Genomic DNA, 20,800 nt, shown 5'->3' with positions numbered 1-20,800 from the left:
TTTTTTTTTGGTTTTGTTTTTGTTCCTGGTGTAAATCATTCATGGATGTCATCTCACCTCCTCTCTTTCTACTGACTTGTCCCTCACAATCTTCTCCATCTTTTGCATTGAGTGGGAGAAGGGGAAGAAGAGGGAAAGGGAGGGGAGAGGCAGAAAGCTTTGAGCCCTCGCTGAGGCTGGAGATCAGAAAACCAGGACACAACCAGGACTGAGATGGACGTGGAAATGGAACATCAGGCCGGCTCCGGGGCACCTGCAGTTGGGGCTGTCAGACCAGGGGTCTCACATACTGTACACGGGGCGAGGTGTGCGCAAGTGACTGAAGGGGTCCCTGTTGGCTCTCTCTTGCTGCTACTTCCACACCCTGCTTTCTCCACCTGGGTCACTTCACTCTTTGTTTTGTGTGAAGAAGAACTACACTCCTCTTGTGTTTCTCCTTTCCTCCCACACGATTACTGCACCCACGACATTTCTGACACCAGATACGTGGTGCTTTTCCCAGTCAAGTGATCCTCTGCAACACCGGCTCGATCCTACAACACAACCCAACTTTGACACTAACCAGAGTTAGCAAATTCCCCACAGGTTAAGGGCTCAATCCCATGAGACTGCCCCCACCCCCACCCCCACTTCAGACACCAATTGTAAGTAGGAAGTCCCTGGGTTACCCACAAATTCTGTCTGACTTGGCTACAAATCAGAGGTTCCCATGACCGCCTCCCCTTCGATTTGATTATTTGCTAGAACAGCTTATAGAACTCAGGGAAACACTTACTTATGTTTGCTAGTTTATTATGCAATAAAGGATATGATAAAGAGTACAGATGAACAGCCACACGAAGAGACACATATGACTCCAGAAAGGTCCCAAGCACAGGAGCTTCTGTCCCTGTGGAGCTGGGGTGTATCACCTTCCCGAGTGTAGATGTGAACACTGACCCAGAAGCTCTTCGAATGTTGTACTTTAGGATTTTTATGGAGGCTTCATCATATAGGCTTGATTGATCAACTCAATTTCCAGACCCTCTTCCCTTCCTGGAGGATGAGGGGTGGGGTTGACAATTCCAACCATCTAAAATCATGGCTTGGTCTTTCTGGTGACCAACCCCCATCCAGGAGCCATCCAGGAGTCACCTCATTAGAATAAAAGACATTGTCACCTAGGCAATCCCAAAGGAGTTGGGAACCAGAGTCAAAAGCCAAATACTAGAACAAAAGTTGTTCCTAGTGCTCTTATCACTTAGAAAATCACAAAAGTTTTAAGAGCTCGGCACCAGAAACTGGGGGCAGAAACCAATATATAGATTTTCTATTATTTCACATTTTGTTAGAGTTGACTGCCTCTTCTTCCAAGAGGCACCTGTTCTAACCCCCAAGTGCCCCTCCTGTGTGTCCCGGGCATCCATGCTTACACTCATCATGGTCCTCCCCACACACTACTTCGTTGCCCCTTTCCCAAGAGCAACCCACAAGCTTCCTGAGGGAAGGGCTCTCATCCATCACACCTGCCATGCTATTCCAAGTACAATGCTCAGCTCAGGGAATGTGTTCATGAATATCTGATGAAAGAATGTCAAATAAATGTCAGGCCCTGATGTATGTTGCCAGAAAAGGAAATGCATCAGCCCTTTCCCAGAGAAAATAAATTCCTATCATAAGACTTCTGCCCTGTAATCCTTCATATATCACTGGGAAAGGCGAGCCAGCCACTTCTCATCCATTCCTATTTCTTCGCTGACCTGCAGGGGCCTGGTACTGCACTGGGCAACGTGCACCCGGCCCTTTGAAATGCACTTAGTTGGATTGCTCCTTCCCTCTTTGCCATCTGGAGCCTTCATATTGTTAACAGAACATTCTTTAGACATTTGTCAAACTCCCAGCATCAAGCGGCCCTGTTCCAGCCCATGACTTCCTGTAACCACGTCCTGCTGACTTCTCACTAGTACATTAAAAATAAAAAGCACACCCTGAGTGGCTCATACTTCCCCTCTCCGGTGACCTCAACCCCACAACTGGGGAAACTGTGACTCAAACTCAGGAAAAAACACTGCTGGTGTCACCAACAGAAATGAAGGATCCTCCTGGGCCGGTGCTGGGGATATTAATAAATCCATTAGATTGGATCGTTTGCACCACCAGCTCTCTTTTCTTTAGGGAATTTGAATGTTTGAGTGCTTTAAAGTGGAGATAAAACGACCCATGATTCATGTCCCTGTCTTTCTGAAGAGTTTCCTTGTATAAGCTCCAACAACCTCTGCAGTTACTTGAAGGTTAAAACTATTCTTTCCCAAAAAGGAGAAAACCATTTCACTTTTCTGTTCATTGCATTTCTCCTTCAGCACCCGAAAAGGAGGTGAATTCTCCCCCCACCCCCCATCCATTCTTACCAAGAGAATCTCGTTCCTACTCTTACTTGTCTGGCGATTTGAACATTGAGAAAAGCAGAGTATAATTCTTCAACTAATCCTTCAAGAAGAATTTGGTGGGGTTCCCCCCCTTTTTATTTGTTTTTATTGGCTATTAGGCTAGCAAATTTTGGATTTGAACAGCTCAGATCCTAGGCTAGTAGCATGCTGAGCTCATTATGCAAAGCTCATTCACGGGAAAAAATGTATTGAACTGCCTGGGTCTCAGCACAGAGTTTTTTAGAAAAGCTTTGGTTCTGTTTTCTTAACTGGCCTCCTGGAGCTCTGAAATGGCATGTTCTAGTCAGCAGCTGGTCTCATTGGAATTGGGGTAAGAGCGTCCAAAACCTTGAGTGCGTCTAGAAGGTCTGACAGAGACTCCAGTCCTGGTATCTAGGAATTAGATAAGGTCCAGGAAGTGGGATGTTCTGATTCCGAGCATACTTTCAGAGCACTGAAAGATTCCAGGGCTGCCTGGAATGATTTATCTGTGACTTCCTAGTGGGACCAAGGACAAATGACTGTGCTCTTTAACCCACTGCCTCTGCCCCACTGGTGGAGGTGTGGGATTAAGGGCATCAAATGCCTTACATGGCCGGAGGCAAGTTGAAGAAAAATTCCAGCTCCCAGAACCACCCATAGGAAAAGGTCTTGAAGTTTCAATTAAGTGATTTTCTTTGAAGCTTTTTGACTTGCATTAATTCCCTGAAGAAGTTCATTCACTTTCCAAAGCAATTTCCCTCCAAAGGGTGGTTTGCTCTCTGAAGGGGAATTTTAATACTGATGTATGTCATTTATCTCCCACATCTTTTCTGAGAAGACATATTGTAGAAAAGCCATTAGGAAACACTTCATATAATAGTTCCTTCACCCTTGAAACCTCTTTCAAGAGGTAGGAGGAGCTGAAAGTATATTCCTCCTCCAACACTTGCCCCATTTTGGAAGCAGAAAAATTGAAACATGTGAATCCAATGATGATCAGTGGGGTCCAGCTTCATAGCTGCTCCTCTGTCTGACCTTGTCTGTCTTCTCAAGATGAGGACTCCCGGCTTCCAAGAACTTAACTTGTGATTTTCCTTGGTTTAAGTCATTCTCACAGATGTCATTTCTACATATATCACAGGGAGCTTCCTCTATTAGTCTGGTTTTTAATTAAAACTGTAGCATAGGAACTTGTTTTTTTTTTTTAAAGTGTAGTACTATGAATGAATTTACTGTAAAGGATACTCATTCCAAGTCCCCCAACCCTTCTTTCCCTAAAGGCTGTGACATTTTCTTTAGTGTCCCTCCAGAAATAGTCTATTTACAAGCATATTAAGTCTTTGTATGTACACACACACACACACACACACACACAGAGTTTACATTTCAAAGATTGCTTTTCCCAACATAAAAAAAGAAAAAGCCTTCAGACTTACACTGAATAAATTTTATAATTTTTTTTTTTAAAGATTTTATTTATTTATTTGACAGAGAGAGACACAGCGAGAGAGGGAACACAAGCAGGGGGAGTGGGAGAGGGAGAAGCAGGCTTCCTGCTGAGCAGGGAGCCCGATGCGGGGCTCAATCCCAGGACCCTGGGATCATGACCTGAGCTGAAGGCAGACGCTTAACGACTGAGCCACCCAGGCGCCCCAAATTTTATAATTTTTAATGATGGTTTGGCATGGACAATAATAAAATAACAAACTCTATTACTCATTCTCAGTGGGAAAAGTGTATTTCCATTCATATATTCTCTATATATTTTCTGTATGCATACATGTTCTTTCATATGCATACATGTTAACATATAGTTTATTTCCCTTTTTAAAACTTTGTGATAGTTCTTGGATTTTAATCAATAATAAAAGTTTATTATCAACACATAAAAATAAACCTATCTCATTCTTCTTTAACTGTTACATGGCATTCTTCAATTAGTTCCTAATTGTTGGACAAGTTAGGGTTTCCAGTATAATGCTATGATGAATATCCCTGTACAAATTGTCAAAATATGTAAGTATAGTTATAGAATAAATTTGTAGAAATGGAATTGCTTGGCCAAAGAGTGTGCGCATTTTAAAAGTTGATATACGTGGACAAATTGCTTCCTTTTTTTTTTTTTTTTTTAAAGATTTTATTTACTTATTTGAGAGAGAGGGTGAGAGAGAGAGAGAGCACAGTAGGAGAGGGAGAAGCAGGCTCCCCTCTGAGCGGGGAGCCCGACACGGGGCTCGATCTCAGGACCTCGAGATCATGACCTGAGCCGAAGGCAGATGCTTCACTGACTGAGCCACCCAGGCGCCCCGACAAATTGCTTCCTAAAGAAGTTGTATCACATTATACTTCAATTACATGAGTCTTTCTCAGCACCCTTACCAACACGATGTATTACCACAGTTTTCGACCTCTGCCAGTCTGATAGGTTACACGTTGTAGCTTGTTATTATTTTAATTTATAGTTATTAAATTTTAAATGAGATTGGGCATCTTCCCTGTGTTGGAAAGCCAATTGTATTTATTTTTCTGTTGGCTACCTTTGCATGATATTCACCCATTTTTCTATTGAATTGTTGATTATTTTCTTATTGATCCATAAAAGCCCTTAATATATTGTGGAAATCAATCAATGATTCATGCCCTCCAAAGTCCCCCCTTTTTTACTTCTAATGATCAATTATTGCTCTTATATATCATCTTACTCTCTCTCCCACTGTCTCTCCTATTACTTTCTTACATAGTTACTTATATATCTTGTTTATATGAACAGGAAAGAAGGATGACAGTCAGGCTTGCAAGGAAGGATACTTTTGAATATCTAGTGAGTAGATATTTTACAAAAAGAAAATGTGAAGCCAGGAAGGTCCTTTACCTGGCATCTATATCAAAAGACTGTTCTTCCTCTTGGTTCATTGATGGACTCTTGGTAGCCTTGAATCTCGCTCATTGACTATAAATTAATGCCTGAATTCAACAAACTTCTTAAGCTTATATTTATACCCCCTTACTTTTTTGTTTTTCTTATAACTCTCTCTTCCTTCTAATTTACTCTCAAATTGTGATCATTATTCGACTGGTGCAGATAGTTATCTCTAGATTCTTTTTTTTTTTAAACTAGATTTTTTTTTTTTAAAGATTTTATTTATTTATTTGAGAGAGAGAGAATGAGAGAGAGCATGAGAGGGAGGAGGGTCAGAGGGAGAAGCAGACTCCCTGCCGAGCAGGAAGCCCGATGCGGGACTCGATCCCGGGACTCCAGGATCATGACCTGAGCCGAAGGCAGTTGCTTAACCAACTGAGCCACCCAGGCGCCCTATCTCTAGATTCTTAACTCTTCATTAAGTACGGGGAGCAGGACGATTTGCATGGTAAGATTCTGATGGGAAGAGAGAAAGCCTCAGGTTCGTGCTTCAGGACCAGTTCCAGTCTCCTGTCTCTGAATCCTTGGGCCATGTTTTCTTCTGATTCAAGGAGATGGGGCCCCCCATAAAACATGCTCCTCTCCCCATAGGTTTCTGTTGCGAACCCACCTTTCCAAATTGTGTGAAAAACCATTTCAACTTGAGCTAACGTGGTAATGATTTGTGGGGAGCAGCAAAAATTCCTCTGTAATTATGCGTGAATTGATGTGTGATTTCCTAATGAGCTTAAGTGGAGAAATCATCGTTTTGTGATAAATGCTTTATATCTTAAAATGCCAGAGACACATATCTAATAAATTCAATCAAACCACTCTCATTTATATAACATTTGCAATTATTATTTAACATGCTGGCTTTCTTTGTTGCTTTACTGCTTTGGGTAACTGCAGAATCTAAAAGTTCCCTATTCATAAACAAGGCCACAGAAACTCATTACATAGGAGTTTTTCTTAATGCAATCATAAATGAGTTCATTTTGAAATGTATTTGCATGCTGTGTAGGCTAAGACCCCCTTATCAGAAAATGTTGTAGTCACTGAATGAGCTTGCTAAATCAGGGACATTTGCCCCTGGAATGAGCTAGGTTATTCTCTGACACTGCAGCTTGGGCATCTGACAATGTCCAAACAAGTTGGGAAAAACATTCAGTGATAAAAATATGGTTCCTCTTCATTGAGGTAATGAGGCCCCGTGAGTTAAGTGGTCACAGGGCAGCAATGGATCCAATGACTCCAGCACAGAAAGCAACACAATATATAGATTGAAGAATCAGTTCCAGATTCAGATTCTGGATATGCCACTTAGTAGCTGTGTGACCTTAGACAAACTACTCAACCTCCCTAAGCCTCGCTTTACTCATCTGTCAAACGGAGACAGTGTCTACTGTTGTTGGCAGAATTAAATGAGGTGGCATATGTGAAAGTCCTGGGCATGCTGACTGGCACATAACACATGTACAACAAACTGCAGCTAGTCAAATAATAATTAGTAGCCTTAAACACAGAGAAATATCGGGAGCAAAACTGACCCTCCCCCCCTTAGCACAGCCCAAGTATTTTCCCTAGTGGCCAAGGTGGTAGTTTGTTTCATTTCTATCTTCTATGGAGATGAGAGAATGGCAGGAATTGAAAATGGTTTACTTCCTGGGATACAGGGCCGTTTCCTGACGGGTTATACTGCGTAGGTTGTCCGACCCTAAATGAATCCTTTTTCACTTAAACGTCTTAGCATTTGGGGTTTGGTAAATGGACACCCAAATTTGTTTCAGGACTCATATCAAAATTAGCAGCAGTTGACCTAGGGTTGACAGAATGTATTAGAAACCTGTACAGTAGAGTCTTCCCGGGGCTCCCTCTAAGGAACCCCATCCATAGGCCCTTCAAGGCACAGTTACAGGCAGCCATGTTTTTTGCTCTGTAACTCAGCCCACTTCCTGCCTGGGCCACAGCTGATTGGACAAGCACAGGCCCTTGGCCAGGGCAAGTCCCTCGGCTGCCAGATGGACCGGCGAAGCAAGGCTTGGCCAGTCATATTTCTTCACTCGGTAATTGAAACTATAAAATGGTGGGGAGACAGTAAAGGCATGGGCCTGAAGAGGCCCTCATGGATCTTGGGCGAGCTGAAGTGAAGAATGCACAGAAACTCAGGGAACGGAGGGGAAGCGGAGGGAGTGGAGAGGAGAGCCTCTGCACCGAGGAAGCAAGGTCAGTGGGAGAGAGAGCCAGAGTCTAGTTAATTCTGGGTGCTGCTCTGGTTCCAAATAGTTTTCTAATTCCCGACGCAGGCTTTACCCATCTCCACAGAGCCCCTGCTCTTTGAGGCAACTTGAGGAGAGACCCTTCACAGGCACTCGTAAGAGACCACCTCAAACCCAGTGTGGGTTGCTGCGAGAAAGCAGAGGTTGGAATAAATAGATAAAATAAAGGTCTGAATTGATAAGTAGCAGCAACAATATGGAGCATTGTTAATTATTCTACAAGGAATCTTGTTACCCATTTATTTTATAGATAACAGTGCAGACCTTGTAAATTGTAATAAGATGTTTGGTTTCTGAACATAAATGAATAAAAAGATGTAAATTCTCAAGGTATTTAATTCTAATGAAATTCAAAGAACTTGAACTTCCATTCAAATAGAGAAATCTATTATCTTTTTAGACAATTGGCTTGTTCATCGGTCCTTCCAAGGACATTAAATAAAACATGTATGAATGTTCCTTTGTTGGATTCTGCATAGATTTCACAGTGGCTAACATTTTTCCTAGTAAAGAAACAACTTTCTGTCCTTTTCTTTTCTGTATTTCCACTGCCACCATCGTAATTCCACGTTGTTTTTCACCTGGACTATTGCAGTTTCCGGCTGGGTGGCGTCACTATGATATGTATACAGTAAGTGCTCATTAAGTGAGATGCTTCCTGAGATGCTTCTGCTGCACCCGAACTAACCAGAATTCCTCATACAAGGAAACAAAACTTAAATCATTTTGTTTATTATGGAAAACTCCAAACGTATACAACAGTAGAGAGAATAATGCAATAAACTGTCATATAGCAATTCAGGAATCATCAGGAATGATCAACTCAGGACCAATCTTGTTTCATCTCTATACTCACATATTCCCCCATCTCCTCTTCTCACATGCTGATTTTGAAGCAAATCCAAGATAACCATATCATTTCCTTCGTAAGTATTGCTATGGTATCTCTAACAGAAAAAAATTGTGATGTAGCCAAAATATCATCATCAGAACTAAATTAAAATAATAATTATTATTTAATATAGTAAATAGCCCATCAGTGTTCAAATTTCCCTTATTGTCTTATTTTTTATAGTTTCTTTCTTTGACTCATATATCAAATGACCGTAACACCTTATAATAGTTGACATGTCTCTTAAGTTGCTTTTAATTTATAAGCTCCTTTTCCTTTTTTTTTTTTTTAAATCTCCTCTCCCTCTTTCATTCCCTCCTTCTCTCTTTTCCTGAAATTTATTTGCTGAAGAAAGAGGGTCATTGTCCCGTAGTTTTCCAGTTTGGCTTTTGCTGACTACATTTTTTTGTTGTTATTTCAAATGTTCCTTTGTCCACTCTATTTTCCTTGAACTGGTTTGTAGATGTAGACTGGAGCCTCCCTTGGATTCAGGTTCAGCATACTTCATGAAAAGGCACATGATGTCTGTTTGCCTCCCTTTTTTGTGATGCCAGCCGTTATTGATGATTATCACCCAGATCCATTAGATCATTAGCGATTGCAAAATGGTGATGTCCTAATTCTGTCATTCCTTCTTTACTTATTAACAAGTCTACTTCTAACTTTTCATCAACTGTTTGGTTACCCTGAGGTACAGTTCATATAAGAAAGTCAAGATAAATGTTTGATCCAAAATTGTTTGTTGATTTCCCTAGCATCCACCAAATGTGCCCAGTGGTTTCTTTGTAAAGTATTATTCTGAACTCACGGATTAAATGTATTTGAGGTGTTTCAAATCCACTGCGTTTATTATTCTTATTGATGATCATAATGTTCTTCTACCTTTGGCTCCTGGGAGTTTCTTCAAGTTGGCTTCTGGGTTTTTTGACCTGGCTCCAGTGGTCTTTGATGTCTTCCTTACTGTGTACATAACAAGATGTTCCAGGCTCATCTTGTATATTTCCTACCTTAGACCTAGAGTCAGCTTTTTGTCCAACAGAAATTAGATTTTTCTCCTGATTCTTTTTAGTGGAAATGACATCTAAAGACCATGATCTGGGCACAAGGGATGTTCATTGGTAGAGGATTGGTTTTCACTTCTTGGTCTTTTCAGAGTAAATATGTATTTTTTAAAGACAAAACATTTTTGAGTTCATACTGATACTTCCAATTCAAATTCAGAACTACAGAGTTTTTACTTAATCAATTTTATATATCTTTGAATTCATTACAATTTTTTTCATCTTATCATTTATTTCCTTTCTTCTTTCTTTTTTATTTTGCTATGATGTCTTTTGCCGTACAAAAGTATTTTATTTTAAATTGTTAAGTAGTCAGATTTATCAGTCTTTTCCTTATTGCACCTGAATTTTGAGTCATAGTTAGAAGAGTTCTCCCCACTCCCATGTTACAGGAGATTTTATCTATATTTTATTCTAATATGTGTATGGTTTCATTTATGTTTAAATTTCTGGCCCATTTGAAATTTATCTCTTCGTGTCTGGATGAAGAAAAGATCCAATTTTATCTTTTTCCACATGACTTTTCATTTAACCCAACATTACTTATTAAAAAGTACATCTTTTTCCCCTTGATATAAGACGCCACCTTTATCCTATATTAAATTTCCACTTGTGATTGGTCTTGTTTCTGTACAATTGATCTCTCTGTCTATTCATGTGCCAATACCACATTGTTTGAATTACGGAAGCTCTACAATCTGCTTGCCCTTTTCAGGATTTTCCAGACTGTTCTCGGTAAAGCAGAACTTTTTTTAAAAAAAAGATTTTATTTATTTATTTGACAAAGAGAGATTTATTTATTTGACAGAGAGAGAGAGCACAAACAGGAGGGACGGCCGGCAGAGGGAGAGGGAAAAGGAGAAACAGGTTCCCTGCTGAGCAAGGAGCCAGATGTGGGGCTCGATCCCAGGACCCTGGGATCCTGACCTGAGCTGAAGGTAGATGCTTAACTGACTGAGTCACCCAGGTGCCCCAAAGCAGAACTTTTGAGTGAGAACCAATCTTCATGTCTCCTATCAGCAGGGTTCTATGCCTGCTTTTTAAGATAGCACCTTGCTGATTTGGTAAATGAGATTGAGGGAAGGCATGGATGGGCCCCTTAAGACAGGAACTGGCAAACTATGGCTCATGGGCCACATTTATTGGTAAATGAAATTTTGTTGAAACATAACTATATTGTCTAAGACTGCTTTTGTGCTGCAACGGGAGATTGAATAGTTGTCATGAAGACTATATGAACAGCAAAGCCTAAAATATTGAAATACTATTTCTGGACCTTTACAGAAAACGTTTGCTGACCCTGCCTTAAGATAATACATTGGCATCCTAACAGGTCTTCTAGAGATAATGTTAAACCCCAAACGACCCACTACCTAATTTGTGGGGTTCCCTGCAAAATAAAAATTCAATCCCCCTCATTCGAAAAGCAGGAAAAAAGTGCTGTGAAGGTACTAAAATATAAAGATTTTTCCTTCTGCAGTTTCTTGATTTGTCATGTTGTTCTTTTTATTTGCTCTTTAATGTCATTTTAAGTAAAGAAAAATAAAAAATTATAATTATTAACATGAATTTTACCTTTCATCTCTACATTGTGTATTATCTACTTTAAACGTAAACACAAGAGCATTTAACTTGAATGCAGAATCACTGCAATTACACAATTGATATTTCCTGGCTTGTCCCTGGAGGATGTCTTCAGTTGGTCGGGGGAGACAAACACAAGCCAGAAGGATTGGAAGGAAGGAGAGACTCTTCCAGGCATGGAGTGGGCCCAGGAGAGCAAGTGCAGACCCTCAAGGGAGGCCTGGGGCATAATCAGGAACCTGGCGGCTTGATGTCTGCCTGGTTCCCCCACCACAAGGAGAGGAGACCCCCCTCACCTCCCCAAGGGTATTGCAGTCAATGCTCTAGTACAGTTATGTGCCTGGATCAGGGCTGGGCAAATCACCCCTTTATGTAGGGCAGAGGAGAGGTAGTGGTCACTGGGCAAGGCTGGGGGAAGGGGGCCTTGGGTGTTGAGAACCTGTTCTAGGGAGGTGATGGGGGACAGCAGGAAGCCAGACCATGTGTCAGCCCAGGCTCCAAGTCCCCAACACCTATTCCATTGTCTCATTCGATTTCACTTACAAAACACAAACTCAAAGACAAAATATGACGAATATCAAGACTGTGACCACAAAACATCAAATCTCAAATTTGGGGCCCTGGATAACCACACTGCTTGCACACCCTTGATGCCTCCCTGATCTCAAGTAATGACCCTGTCCCTTGGGAATGTCAATCAACACTACAGCTGGAAGGGAATGGATGTGAGTATAGATGTTGTGTAGGTGGGTGGTACCCCCAGTGATACCTTAGAAGGGTTGTCCATCTGTTTAAGTCCTACTTTTTTGGGGTCTTTTTTTTACATGCATTTTTTTTTATTATGGTAAAATACGCATAAGAAAATTTACCATTTTAACCATTTTGAAGTATACAATTCAGGGACATTAAATACATTCACATCGCTGTGCTCCCATCTTCAGAATTTTTTCATCTTGTGAAACTGAAACTCTGTCCCACTGAACAGGAACTCCTCATTCCCTCTTCCCCCCCAGCCCTTGGCGGCCGCCATTCTACTTCCTGTCTTTATGAAGTTGACTACTGTAGTTACCACATTGAAGAGGAACCCTATAGTATTCGGGCTTTTGTGACTGGCTTATTTCACTTGGCATCATGTCCTCAAGGTTCATCCATGTTGTAGCAGGTGTCAGAATTTCCTTCGTTTTTAATGCAGAATAACATTTCATTGTATGTATAGACCACATTTTGTTTATCCATCCATCTGTTGATGGCCACTCGGGTCGCTTCCATGTTTCAGCTATGGTGAATAATGCTGCTGTGAATGTGGGTGTACAATTTATTGTCCTTTAATGCTTGGTTCCTGTATCACTGAATGCACCTTTACTTAGGATTACACTGATGTTGTAGCTACTCTGTGGGGACCTGGAGCTTCAGGGACATTCCAGGGTCACACTCGATGCCCCACTGAGGATTTGGTTTCTAGCCTGTATAGCTTGGTAATAACAGGAAAATGTTTCAGAAAGAGAAGCCACCGAAGCATTATTTTTCTTTGTTTCTGCAAAACAACTTTGGTTAATTTTCTCCCATTTGAGGCTTTGTTTTCACCTATGCAAATGTGATTCATCTTTCAGCGCTAGAGAAGGGCCTTAAATAACATAATTACTTCACCAATCATCTCCTTGGCTATTGGAAATCATCTTTTTAGTGAGGTTGACTGCAGTTGCTTGGGCCCTATACAGACCCCAAATAATGAGCAAGCTTCTTTTCTCAACACGCTAATTATTCTCTGAAGCGAGTGTTGTTTTAAAAGGGGGACTTAATTGGATCTTAAATCTGCAATTGAAAGATTAAATTATGAAATAAACAAACACATCAGTCTAATAGGTCTTTGGAAAAAAAAAATCAGTCATTCTACTCCAGTTTTTGTTAAGTGCAAATGCATTCAGATATATATTTAATTCTCTGCTCATTCTGCTGTGCTTTGTAGCTCTCAACCTGAGTTCTTTCCTGGGCTGATTCCAAAGGAAATCATCTCAGGAGGCTGAGTAAACTCAGGATTCTGTGAGCACTGGCCCCAAAATAACCTTTTGCTTAAAGACTTTACCTGTATAAATGAAATTCAAGAAATGTTGAGAAACCATTTTGAAATGAATAATACCAAAGCAATTCCAAGGGGTATAATTTGGGGTGCATCAAAGGTGGTGGTTAGAGAATACATTTGCCTCACTGTAAGTTTAAAGGAAATCAAAGATCAAAACAGGTACATGTTCGAGAAGGAAATTAAGAAATGAGAAGTACATCATGGCTATATAAAAATCCCAAATGATTTTTTTCAGGAAATTATTTCAAGGCAAAGTAATACCCTTTTTAATAGAAAAGAATGTGAAACCCCCCAAGTTTATAAAGCAAGCTTCCTGGGGATAGGAAATAAAGAAGAGTAGCTCTTCAACTTTACATTTTAAAAAGGTACAAGAAAGCAAAGATTTTTTTTTTCTCCCCCTAAAATAAGAACCCATCTGGGAGAACGGTAATACAACCACAGTATGAAGTTTCTTTAAACACAGATGCCCAGGGCTGGGGGAAATGAGAGGAATATGCATTATCTCCATCACGTTTCAGCTACACTAGACTGAGTCCAGAAGTAACTTGCTTCTCCCACCAAGATGGGTGGGGGGTGGGGGGTGTGGTAACACGTTGATAGCATGTTCTTGCTCTTGCCCTTGCCTATTAGGAAATCCTTGAAAATATCCTATTAGGTAGGTACCTTAAGGGGAAAATTCTAATACGTTGTTTGGAGAGACATATTATCTTTCATTGACAGTTTATCAAACAACCATCATTACCCCTAAATCAGATTAATTTTTAACACATTACTTTTCCATGTTTTGAGACTTGGTAATGAAATTTTCTTCAAGGCTTTATTCCAGGAGTAGTAAATTCACCAAGATAATATTTTTTGTGGATGAACCCTTTAATTTTCATCTAATGAAATTCTTTGTCACTCTTTAAACCATCTGCTTGTTAGGTGATGGTTAAAATATGTTGACAGCGCAGAGTGACCAGGTCTGGACATGGAAATACAGAAAATTTGTCCTTCTATTGTTAGTTTTTTGGTGTGAAAATGGCAATATAGTTATGCTTTAAAAAAAGTTTTTGTCTTTTAGAGATGTATTGAAATACTTCCCCGTAAAAATGATATCACGTTTTGGATTTGCTTTAAAAAGAATGTAGAACAGGGGCGCCTGGGTGGCTCAGTCGTTAAGCGTCTGCCTTCAGCTCAGGTCATGGTCCCAGGGTCCTGGGATCGAGTCCCACAACGGGCTCCCTGCTCAGCGGGAAGCCTGATTCTCCCTCTCCCGCGCCCCCTGCTTGTGTTCCCTCTCTCGCTGTGTCTCTGTCAAATAAATAAATAAAATCTTTAAAAAAAAAAGAATGTAGAATATAAGTAAGTGGAAAGTATCTATTTTGCATATGTTTGAAATTTTCCAAAACAAAAAGTTTTTCTTTAAAGAAAAAGCTGTCTTTACATTCTTTACCTAAGAATCCTCTCCCCATTTTCCCAAGTAAAAAAATGAGTGCAAAGGAGGGATTCTCTCTTCTTGCAAGAGGATCCCATGCTGGATCTACATGGGAGCTGTGACTCTTCTGTTTTCTCTTCCAGCCACACCAGCACTAGTGGGGACAGTCGCCCACTGACACAACCTACTCGGGGGAGTCAGACCAAGGTATGGGAGCCAGGGCTCACCGCAGGTGGAGGTAGAGAGTGCCAGCTCCTCGTCAGGAGACTTGTAGAGGCCAAACTCCTACCACTGAGTCTGGCATACAACAAAGCTCTCTTCCCCTTTCTGTTCTTTCTTTCTTCTCTATGTATTGCGATGTATATGCAGCACTCTTCTCTCCCTACAAATTGCCAATCGTTTAAAGGGGAAAGGGCATGGAAAAGAAAACCCTTTACTAAGTGCTTATTTATTACGTGTAGCGCATCGTGCTGGACAATTGACATGTGGTATTTCACATAATCCTGTGAGGTGTAGGTAATTTAAATGTGAGGCAAGGGTTATTTTAAAAAAAATTCTATTTTACAAAAGAAGAAATTGAGGCAGGAGACGTTAATTACCGTGATGGTCTATATAGCTTAGAATACCTTTGGTTGCAATTTAATAACAGACCAAGCTCAAACTGTTTCAAACAACAAAAAGTACTTATTGGCTAAGGTAACTCAGTAAATCCCAAGATGCAGCAGGTTTTAAGGACAGTTCTGTCAAGGTTTTGATTCTTGTGTCTTCACAATTCTCCACATTCTGCTTTCCGCCATGCACCAGCTGCCTCCACAGACTGGCCTCCCTCATAGCAACAAAAAGGCTGTGGCAGCCTCAGGTCTCATGTCTGAATAACATACCCATCGGGGCAAGAAAGGCTCCTGTTTCCCCAGCTGGAAACCAAGTTCTGGAGTTCACTTGGGTTGGACTAACCAATTACTATGGACAGAGAAAGCCATCGGGTAAGTTGCTCAGGCCCATCCCTTAACCATGGCCTCATGTATGAGATTATGCTGAGTGGTTTTGCCAAATAAGGCCCACCTAGGGGGCTGGAGCTGCAGTTAATCTTACTCAAACCACAAGACTGCTACAGAGTTAAATAACTATCATAAAGCAGAGCATTACATTCATAAGATTTCCACAGAGAAATAATTTGATAGAATCAGATTTCCCAGGGGTCTCTGGGCCTGTCCATTCACAGAGAGGAAGGACTAGGAGAATTAAAGCTGTCCCTCTTCCACTCATCTAAGGAGACCTAGCTTGGTAGTTGAGCAGAAGGAAAATGTTGTTGGTCATTTCTGGTTTGGAGAAAAGCAAAAGGGAATATGGGAAGAAAGAGCCAATGGAGAACTTTTGCCTTCCATCTGGAAGAAGTAGAGAGAGGCTAGAATAGAGAGGCTTTGTTTTGTTCTATTTCTTTTTCAGTGATGTTTGTTGTGCCCCTATAATTCACTCCTTCCTTTAACATTTGCTAGAGGGATAGAGTAAATACTTAGAATAGTAGTAATTAATTTAAATTGTTGGATTTTGTTTTTCTGAACATGACCCTGAGCTGAGAATGGACCATGTGGGGTTCTAGGTTTTATTTGGGTTACATAATAAACTGAGGCAAGATACAGGCAAGAACCAAAAAATAATGATCTGGGCAAGGTGTGTCCTGATTGTTTAGGGAAACTGTGGGCTGCTGGAAGTGGGAAAGGGCTGACAGAGGAGGCAGGATTTGATACTGAGGAATGCAGAAGCTTTGGTTGGTTAACCTGGCTAAGTAAAAAGTTTGGGAATATGCATAGAAAATCACCTGCATTTGGGGATAAAGTAGAGAGAGTTTGTGTTGGGATGCAGTAGGGTGAATGGTAATAATACAGACAGCTAACATTTATTGAGCGCTTACTGTATGCCAGATGTTGATCTAAATGCTTGACATATTTTAACTCATTTTAATTCTCATTAAGACATAGAAAGGTTAACTCGTTTGCCAGAGGTCACATAGCCAGTAAATGGTAGAGCCAAGGTCTGCATCCAGGGAGTCTGACTTTGGCTCATTCTCTTAACAACGACACAGACCGAGGCCAGTCAGGGGAATTGCTCTCTCTCTCACGGGCAACAGTGACGTGCCAGAGGATAAACAGTGGAAAGCAGAAATTTAGAAAACACTGGTCTTGTGGTATATTAAACAAATCTTCAATGAGGACAGAATGGAGGTAGTGAGATTAGTCAATACGAGCCATAAGAAGAGGGAGGCCCAACCAAAGGTGGTGGCAGTGGGAATGTCTGATAGACTCAGTATCTCCATAAAAACAAAAGAGCGGCAGCCTCCATATTTGAGACACAATTAATCAGATTTGTTTCTCCTCACAAGCCCCTGATGAAGAGGACCCTTGATGGTGGCCTTGGATCAACAGGAAAGGTAAGGAAGTGCCCAGGGTTGAAGCATGGTCTAAGGACCGGAAAAGACAGGGCCAAGGTATCTGAGTGACCAGGGAGCAAGAGGTGATCATCAAGAGGAGAGCTGGGAGGACTGCCCCCAAATTCATGGCTTGCTAGCAGGGTTCAAAAGCAAAAAGCGGTCCATGCAGCTATGGATACATTGCAGCAGTCAGAAGCAATGGATTGAGTTTATCTACAGCTCCACAGATAAGGCTCAAAAATCCAGGGGTGAATAACAACAGAAGACGCTGGAAGAAATCCGTAGCACAGCACTACTGACGTAGTTTAGAAACCTCGTATGCCCACGAAGCCAAACCACACATCTTACAAGGACACGGTCATGCAAGGATGTGTATGCATCATGTTCATTAGGTTGGGCACCCACAGAAAGGAAGGTGATGCCAACGGGGGCCAGAGTGGTGGAGACCCTCCCCCGATTCGAGGGAGCCTGCATGGGTGGATGACGATGGTGTAGCTTGAACTGGGGACAGGGCTACCTCACCAACCTGCACCTTTCCCAACAAGGACAGAAGGGCAAGAAATGATCTTGGCCGACAGACCACCTTGCCAAGGGCTAGGCCAGGGGAAGAATCACTGTGGGCACAGGCCTAGCTCCTTCTGTCTCCCCTACTTTTGGTGCTATGAAAGGGGGTATAGAAAACTCCACAACCAGGAGCTGCCAGAGCAGGGCACAGGCTGAGGGGCAGCAAGGCGTTGTAGAGAAAGGAGCTCGGGAGGAGCCTGGCTCTGCGGCATCCGGCTGTGGGACCCAGCCAACCCATCTCCTCATTCTGGGCCTGGTTTTCTCACCTGTAAAATGGAGGGTTGTCGTTGCACATTCTCCAAAGTCCCTTCCAGATCTAAAATTCTATCCTCCCTTCCACCCAAGGAGAGAAACCCGCACATCCCAAGGAAAGTGGGATGAGCCATCCCTGAGTGTGGATTCGGGCTCCACAATTCACTTTCATGGCCAACAAAAATAAGGTAGATCTGTCAATGACTCCCCCACCAGCTGACATGGGTATTACAGATACATTTCTGTAGAGGTTATATTGTGTCTATGATGTTTGTGTGAATTTCTGTAACTCTGTGAAACCCTAAACATTTGTTTTTCTTTAGAGAAAGGAGATTTGGGAACCAAAATGAACTCTGTGTGTGTGTGTGTGTGTGTGTGTGTGTGTGTAGGGGAAATGTGCTGATTGCTCTAATTTTCCTTTCAGTAATGGACTGATTTCCACATCCAGGCAGGAACACTCCATCAATCGATACTGTTGACCCGCTGCCACAATTACCCTGTTTGGAGACATTACTCCTTTTATTTGTCCTCTTGTGTATCTCTTTTGTGTTTGACAACCTCTTTCTCTGAGTAATAAAGAATCCCTTCTAGTTCCCTGAAATCACGGGTTTTGATCCTATTGTTTGTTACAATGCAGGTGCGAACTATTTATGAGTTTGCCTAAGTAACACATTTGGAGGCAGATTACGTGTAGAGTCAAATCTGTTATTTGTGAAGTGCTGAGGAAGAGGCTCTGACTGGAAAGGGAGTATGAGACATGTTTCTGCTGGAGCTGGTCAGGTTCTGTGTGTCGATCAGGAAGCTGGTTACACAGGTACATTCAGTTGGGGAGAAATTCATCAGGCTGTACACTTACATGCACTTTCTGTATATAAATTATATTCTAATAAATGTTTCCCTTTTCCATAGAAGTACTTGAAGTCAGTCACCAATGTCTCTCATCTTTGTGGGGGTGTCTAGGGGTTCATTATCATTAGTGCATTTAAATTAATACTGGTCAACTTGAATCTCAGATTCATAGAATTTTAAACTTAGATCTCAGAAATATTTTAGCTCAACTCCTATTATTTATTTATTTTTTTTTACAGCTGAGGAAATGCAGGCCGGGGAGGGGGGAGGGGGCGCGGGGAAGCGGCTTGCCCACACCCGCGCAAGGATCTACAGGGACAGAAATGGTACCGACAGAAAGAGCTGAGCTGTTGGAGACAAATATTATACCTACTCACATAATTCTTTGGTGGTTTCAGTCTAAACCAAGGGCCAACACCCGCAATTGGGGAAGATCTACCTCCACTCAATTATGCAGAAGTATGAGCTCACTGTGGCAAACTTGCATTTTACTCAGGACTCTTTGCTACCCGTTCTGCCTCAAAGAAGCACATAAAATCAGTTCTGTGAGTCGTCTGGGCAGCGGACTGGAAACTCACAATCTATAACTCAGGTTTCCGGTGTCGGTGTGGGAAATGCCGTACTAGTAATTTCAAACGAATAAAATGGGTTTGGGCAAGAAGGTAGGGTGGAGAGAAGGGAAGGGGAGGGAGAGACAGCTGGAAAGAGAAACCGTGAGAAAGAATGCCCCAAACAGGGAGCATTGTCGCTGAAGTTTATGGTTTCAGCCTGCAGCAGGGCGAGGGCTGAATTCCACCGGCGAGGAAGGGAAATAGGGAAGCTCATAACCCGCATTTGTTCACTAGAATGAAAAGCTTTCACAGAGCCGGTGAGTTTCCACCATTGTAATGGTCTCTGGCGGCCTGTATGGTAGGAAATACCAAAAGGGGTGGGAAGGCCAGCGCCCTGAAGATTCTTCACCCGAAAACTGCGGCCTGTCGCGCAGGCCTGGAGAAGGCCAACAATTCACCTTGTTGGCCTCTGGAAGGTCAGGCAATCAGATAAGGTGGCCCAGGGATCCCACAAAAAGCGTGCGCAAAGTTCTTGTCCCTGTTAACGACTGAGAACACTTTCAGTGGTGGGGGCCCCAGCCAGGCTTCAGGACTCCACAATGGACATTGTTTCTGGAATCCCCATTCCTAGCCCTTCACCCAGCTGAAAAGGGATTTTGCTTTCTCAAACTCTGTCTCACCAAAGCCCTGGTGAAGTCCAGCCCTGCCTCCCGGTCATTGACCCCTCTGGCCCCAGCGTCCTCCCAGCTGGACTTGGGAGGACCCTCCCTGGTTCAGCCCCGCCTGCTTCCTTTCCCCTCCTTTTGTCCTCCCGGAATGTTTCTTCCTCGGCCTAGTGGAAGGAGCTGGAGGGGCTACTGAAGTTTGGGATTTGGACCCAGGGCAAGACCACTCTTCCAGGGGCGAGAGAGGGCACAGGTGGAGAGCCAAGATTGCCCCAACCTAGCCCCCAATTGAGGGGCGCAATCCCTGCTGTTGGAGGGCGGGGTCCGCTCCTCTCTTCAGCTCTGGCTGTCGGGGGGTGCGGCCGAGTCAGGGTCACAGCTGGGAATTACAACCAGACACATGGTGCTTGATGCTCAGGGCTCTGGTCACCCCTGCCTTCTAGACCCACCCAAAGATGGGTCTAGAAGCATGGGCAGTTGGGAGGCCTCTGTGTAGGTTTTCACTCTTACCTAGAATATCTTGACATGACTACGTATGGTCACATTTCCATTATCCACCTTTGGATTTTCCCCTTTTCCAAAAAAACAGGCCATAGGGAAGGAGTGTGTGTGTGTGTGTGTGTGTGTGTGTGTGTGTGTGTGTAGCGGGGGGTAGGGGTGGGGGGGTGGGGCACTTGGGCATGTGTGAGGTCTGACGCATTCTAAAACCTAGCAAGGTTTCAGTCATCCTGAGATTCAGTAAATGTTTACTGAGTTCCAATCTTCTGCTGGGCATAGCTCTAAAACTTACGGACCAGAAACGAACAGGGGGAGAGGCAGAGGGAGAGGGATAAGCAGGCTCCCCATTGAGCAGGGAGCCTGATGTGGGGTACATCTCAGGACCCTGGGACCA

General features: G+C 42.5%; 1 long non-coding RNA gene across 1 annotated transcript; it reads left to right on the top strand.

Annotated features, from left to right (window-relative positions):
- Positions 1-7,320: 7,320 nt before the first annotated feature.
- On the top strand, positions 7,321-18,529 carry LOC144381274 (uncharacterized). The gene is made up of 5 exons (XR_013446178.1): positions 7,321-7,512; positions 8,161-8,196; positions 14,743-14,806; positions 16,980-17,027; positions 18,268-18,529. It is a non-coding gene; the product is annotated as an uncharacterized LOC144381274 (long non-coding RNA).
- Positions 18,530-20,800: the final 2,271 nt, after the last annotated feature.

The sequence above is a fragment of the Halichoerus grypus genome, chromosome 3 (genome assembly GCF_964656455.1).
Source record: "Halichoerus grypus chromosome 3, mHalGry1.hap1.1, whole genome shotgun sequence".
In the NCBI taxonomy this organism is placed as follows: domain Eukaryota; kingdom Metazoa; phylum Chordata; class Mammalia; order Carnivora; family Phocidae; genus Halichoerus; species Halichoerus grypus.
Note: the sequence above shows the minus strand (reverse complement) of the source record. Positions and strands in the feature narration are given on the sequence as shown.